This window comes from Akebia trifoliata, chromosome 7 (assembly GCF_017979445.1).
Source record: "Akebia trifoliata isolate Shusen 1 chromosome 7, ASM1797944v1, whole genome shotgun sequence".
NCBI classification, from domain to species: domain Eukaryota; kingdom Viridiplantae; phylum Streptophyta; class Magnoliopsida; order Ranunculales; family Lardizabalaceae; genus Akebia; species Akebia trifoliata.
The window spans coordinates 3249086-3255990 of NC_141381.1; positions in this window are offsets into that span (position 1 = coordinate 3249086).

Sequence of the window (6905 nt, forward strand, 5' to 3'; positions counted from 1 at the left end):
GTTACGATTAATTAAAATATCCCTTTAATTATAAACAAAAGTGTGTTGGTTGGAGTGTTTAGGTATACAAGATGAGTTATCCATTCTTTATCGACAAAAATGATATTATTGTTTTCCATTGAACACAGAACATTTCGGAGATGGTGAATGGTGTAAAGCATTTCTGTTAAACCAACAAACAATAAACAACTCTTGCCACTCTCTTTTACAAAGTCTTACGTCAAAAATGAAATACTCTCAATAACACAACTCTTACTACTCTCTTTTACCGTTCTCCCTTCGGACATTAAATACTCTTGACAACACACCCTTTTTATAATAGATTTTTAAGGTTTTTTTTTTAAAGCTGCTATTGTCACCCAACTTTTACCCATCACCCCCCAATTACTTTTTCAATGTAAAAGGAAACACATTTTTCTCATTGTTCTTTTATGTTTTTATGTTGTATTACATGCATTTTTTTTTAATTTTTTTAATTTCTAATTTACCAAGATTTGGACTTTAAAGACTATCAACAAAATATTTCTTAATAAAGTAAACTTATTGTTTAAGTTATTTAATTATTTTCTCATTGTTTTTTTATGTTTTTATGTTGTCTTCCATTCATTTTTTTTTTTTTCTAATTTCTAATCCACCTAGGTTTGGACTTTTAAGACTCTTAACAAAGTATTTCTTAAGAAAGTAACGTTATTATTTAAGTTACTTAATTATTTTCACATCTAATAATGCATGTATCTTATAGGACTTTAAAGACTATCAACAAAATATTTCTTAATAAAATAAACTTATTGTTTAAGTTATTTAATTATTTTCTTATTGTTTTTTTATGTTTTTATGTTGTCTTCCATTCAATTTTTTTTTTTTTTTCTAATTTCTAATCCACCTGGATTTGGACTTTGAAGACTCTTAACAAAGTATTTCTTAAGAAAGTAACGTTATTATTTAAGTTACTTAATTATTTTCACATCTAATAATGCATGTATCTTGTAAGACCACTTTTGGACTATCGAAATTTTATGTTATTTTTGCCGAACAACAGAGAAGAATTTTACCAAATGTGAGAAATGTAACAAGTATGTAAATGGATACAGAGATGCCTACCATAAAGCCTTTGGATCCGTATAAAGAAGTAGAAAGGCATTTTATTGAGTTCTAGTATCAGGAAGTGAAGACCATGGACTTGAAAAACAAAACTAATGGATGCAAAGGACTACAAGCCTACTTGTTATAATATCGTTGACTATTTGTCATTCCCATGAACACAAATAAAAGAACAAAATGTAAAATAAATAAATAAAAAAGAAGGGCAACTAATCAATGGATACAGAACAGGTGCACCTTGCATACTTGCAAAGAAAAATCAAGATCACATCAAATACCAAACAATTAAAAAGAGTAATAGGAAAAAATAAATTGGGAGAAAATATTTCTTACGTATAGCATAGGTTATTGGTAAGTGACTGGAGTCCGTCCGCACTAAACATGTTCTCATCCCATAGTACATGATAATGAGCCAATCGGCTTGTACCCTGCAGCAGTTCACAAATCATGGCCACTTTTGAAAAATCTAAAGATTTTTAACATTAGAGAATGATTCTCCCAAAATAACTATAAGATCAACAAAAAAAAGGGGCTTCAGTTACCTGAATGCCAATGTGGCTGCACAGGTAGAAGTCAAACTCGGTTGGGTGGCAGATTTTGGAATAAACAACCGTTACTGCAAAATTCATGTAGAATGAGATTCGCTCAACCACTAATGAATCCACATACAACTCAAACATTGTGAAGGGTACCTCATGAGGTCCAACAAAATTCACCTACACGGTAATATATTTCCACTTCGATCAACTGCATTGTGGTCAGCATGGTTGTTTGCAAATAACCTCGTGTGGTGACGCTTTTGAACCACAACAAATGTCACAGGAGGTTGATAATTTGCCTCTAGGAATGCACATGCCTGAAAATAAATGTATTTATAAATAGAACAAAGTAAGGAAAATTTAGTTGGATCTTTTCAACAAATGTAGGGGCTTTCTTCCAACAACTGATCTCATTCTTGAATCTTTTAGCTATAATCTAATATGATGGACAATGCCCACAATATAAGGTGGTCCACATTCAAATTCTTGATTCAAAAGGTGAAAAGTATGGTACATGGCGCTCGGTACAACCATGTATCTCCTTCAAGAGAGCCAAGTTAATACAAATGGTTTTACCTTACATATTGCATCCAGTTCGTACGGTAAAACTGCCCTTCACTAACCCCATCCCTACAAACAGAGGGAACATCCTTAGCCCAAGAGGAAGGACAGGGCTCAAGATTAATGAAAGAACATATGAAAATACCTGTAGAATATGATCCGTTGAGATTTTTAACCAGCTGATCTACGGAAGGTTATTAGAAGTTCCCTGGATTATGAGAACACCAAGTCAATCAAAATCCATTTCCCATTAAGCTTAGGTTCCCTTATGAAGAATAAAGTGATCGTCTACCATAACGAATGCAACATTCACAGCTATTTCAAATACAGAAACCATTAGTTATACCACACTTATTTAAGAGAAGTTCTATTGCCACACAGACTTTTGTTAAGAGCACCCCAATTCACATGAAATAGCCAAAGAATTGGCAAGCATCTTGGGGTGCTCTTAGTAAAAGTTGGTGTGACGATAGAAGCTCTATTATTTAAAAATGCATTAGCAAAAGAGAAAAGCTTACTTGATCATGCCCCACTCACAGTTCCTCTTACAGGATCTTGCCATACTTTGAACAGATCTTGGATCAGTTCCTAACGATGAGCTTGAGCACTAGCCAAACCAGCGTACTTGGTGACCTCCGACCAATCTTGAGAGGCCACAACCTAGGAAAAATTTAAACCAAAAATTCATATTTGCACTGAGCAAGAAAGTGAGTTATAAATATTAACTCCACATGATTGCTATATGTAGGTGTGTATCAGAACACCAAATGACTTAGACTTGGTATATGGAAATTAAAATCTTACAGCTGCAATGGAGGGACTCTTGTCCTCGCCAGGGTGAGGATGAGTTACATCAGCACCGAAGATGATGGTGGTCAATCACTAATGAGAGGTATTCTTCTCGACAACGCATCAACAAGCACTGTGTTTCTTCCCCCAACCTTCACGTTTATCTTAAGGGCTACGTTTGCCAGATACTGCTTACTTATCTTAAAAACATGTTTGATCAAGCAACACTGGGATACTACTCCAAGATCCTTTTCACATATTCTCTTCAAATCACCTGCAAATATAAAAGCACCCATTTAACTTGCTTTGCCGAAACATAATTTTAAACAGATGGTTATCCAAGATTGAGAAAAGTAATTTTCATACCATAGAGAGAACCATTGTTATCTGGCAAAATGACTATGGTTAGGTCAATTTCCTTGCCCTGGAGTTTGGTCACGGCATCGTGATAGCGAGCCTTTAAGGCTCTCTCGACCTGGTTAGGACGAACACTACACGGTGGAAGTGTTGGCTCGAGATTAAATGCCTATACATGTTTCAAACACCATTACTCAGAATAGATAGTACTGAAGGCATCTAAGACGAGATAACAAGGAATCCACAACATCGGAATCATTATAAATTTAAGACCAATAATTGGAAGTGTTATGATCGGTACCATGCCAGAAATGTAGCACATTTGAGCGAGCTCATGACAAAACCCACAAGCAACATTATCTTGAACATTTCATGAAAAGTTCATGCATATCCAGTAGTTTACTGTTCCCCCATTAACCATTTTCTGCAATTGGAAAGAAAATCGAATAAAATTCAATTGGCAAAACACTCACATAAAGTCGAATTTAAGACAGCTGACATGTTTGAAAAATAGGCACGTAACTTCACAAATGTATCTTTCAATTATTTTACAAAAAGAAGCCAAACATGCACCACGTTTATCGAGAGAGAGAAAGAGAACTCCCTCTATTTACAATGATTTCCATGTTGGTTTCTTTACAGTTAGGCAGCTACCTTGGATAAGATTTTTGGCTATCTATCCACTTACATCCCATGAAAACTGTTGTTTAAAGTGTCAGTCTAATAATAATACAATAAATCACCAGTTCATTCATTGTGATCTAGTTTCGAGCATTAGATCTTCCCCCAAGTTCTTACTTGGCTTATTCCAAAGTTGCCCATCTCACTTCCATTGTTTTCAAGAGTTAGGATTGGTGAAGAATGATAAAATTTGCAATCTGTTAGACTTGGCTAGCTGTAAGTAAAAGTACAGTAAGACCTTTAAACTAAAAGATCTTACATTACAGGAAATCGTCATTGGCATTAAAGATCTTGTCTTCTTTCTTTTTTTGGTCCAAACTTTCCAAAGAATTCTGAAATTTGATTTTTGAATGATTGATATTTAGGAGAGAGCGCCTGTTTTGGTTTATGGTTTCAACACATTGATAAGGCAATAATTAGCTCCTACATCCATGTTCGTCTTCTCAAATACCCATCCAATGTATTATATTTTTTCTTGGAATGAAAGCATTTCCACTGATAGAGAAGTGAAAGGGGATGTCAAACCATATCACACTGTTAAATATATTGAATGTGGATACAAGATTGTGGCCATGTCTATGCAGGAATGATATGGTTCACAAGACTCCCATGCGAACTTGAGCCCTTCTACTTCCTTTGGAATTTTAAAATTCCCTGAAGCTTTCCACTCTGAGACTGCTTTCCACATTACCCGAGACTTATTATTGGCCAGTCCAAAATAATAAATGATGCCTCCAAATAAATAAATAAATAATACCATAGAACATCAAAGAAAGAAAGATTGGGGGGAGGGGGGACCATATCATATCAGTGTTAAATAATTACCATGTGGATACAATATTGGGGGGGCATTTCTATGTAGGAATGATATAGATCACCAAACTTCCATGCTAACTTCAGCCTCTCAACTCCTTTCTCAGTTACAAAAGAAAGTGCTACTTATTGCACAATTCTTTAGTTTAAATTGAATGGTGTGATGGAACCTTCCCACTCATTATGCACATATTAAGTTAGCTTCTACTATAATGAAATGTTCTATTGGGGGTTCTTTGTTAGGTTACCTATAAAAAATAAATAAATGTTCTATTGTGAGTTCTTTGTGTAGTAGAAGCACCCTACAAAATAATACCACTTTAAATCAACCAAACAATACAGAAACCAAGAGGTTGCAAACAACATCTTATGCATTAAAGCTAACCCAGCATTAATAAAATCCTGCTTCAATCCCTGAGATTGTTATAGCTACACTTCATTCATTTATAATATACAAGATTATGTTTGATTGCCTGATTCCATGAATTTATAAAGAAACTCTTAATCTAGTGTATTTCCCACTTGTGAATCCTTTCTAACATAATGTATGCGGTATATGTGAAACAAACAAAACTAAAACACATTCCTTCAGCAACTTAGATGTAAGCTAAATTAAGAATGAATGAATCATAGGATGAATTGTCAATTCAACAGACCCACAATGTGTACTTTATCCAATTCAGATCGTATACAGTAAAACATTGGGCACATAAATTCCATTTACATATTAAACGTAAGGGTTTAGACTGTTAGGTAAATGTTACCTTGTTCATCACATTCCACTGACCGACTTGTGGAAAGCAATCCTTTTCTCTCCCTGTATCACGGTATTTAAGCTGCAGAATCAACAAACGGTAATCAATCGACACAAACAAGCATTCTTATACTGCAGGAGCAGATTGCTTCATGAACCAGATAAAAATAACAACCGAGAAGATTGGCCATAAAATTACTTACCCGGGGAATTCGTGCTTCAACTGAAGCAAGTTTTTCAATTTATTTTTATACCAAATTCCTTTGCATAAGGATCTTCATGGTAAGCATTCCGATGAACCGTCTGAATGGTTAAAAAAGGAACTTTTAGAACAATTGCTAAGCGCACTACTCTTAATTATATTTTCCTTATGATCTTGGAATTGTAACACGACTTTTAAGTTCGTGACAGGCAAACTAGTTCAACTAATTTTGGAAAGCACCATATATTATTTTTAGGTACATTTTAAACCATGGTCTTACATAGCAATTGCAATCTAGGTTTCTACCAAGGTCAAAACCATGATCAATTTTTACTGAAATACCAAAATTACAGTGAAACTATTGTAAGACGAGAAGATCTTAAGTCATTCCTTCACTGATTAAAAATAAATCCTCAACTAATTTTCTCTAGGGGTATTGAAAAATGGACCAAAATCTTGAAATTCTATGAATTTTTGTCAGAAACACATGTTACCAAATTTGTAACATGGTTATTCGCAACATGATTTCATAATGAAGAACCAGTGTGGGAACTAAAAAAGATTACAGAATTGGAAACCAAGAACTACTCACAATCTAACACGCAAAAAAGAACAAGATGCCATTATCATAATAAAAAAATAAAATAAAAGGTCCCATTGATTCAAATAGAAAAAAATTGATCGACAAAACCATCAAATATAAACTGAAATAACATTATCGATTGCAAAACTAAATGATATACAATCGAGATAATGATGCAAAGTTGGATACTTTGCCTGAAAATTATTGCTTTAGGCCTTTAGTTAATATTATGGGAAATAAGGTATTTTTATACCAAAAATGCAAAAAGATTCATGCCTGACAATGATATCCCTTTCTTGCAGCAAAGGTGTAAAAGCAATGACAGAGGAAGTGTGTTACCTCTATTTCATGTGGAAATTGTTAGCTCACTTGTTCACAAGACCAAATTTTAGGATGATAGACCACTGCCTTGTTATCTTAATATATATATATATATATATATATATATATATCAAAGGCAGTCATTCTTATACCCAAAATATATATATATATTGATAGCCATCCACATGCAGCTGCCCCAAAGAA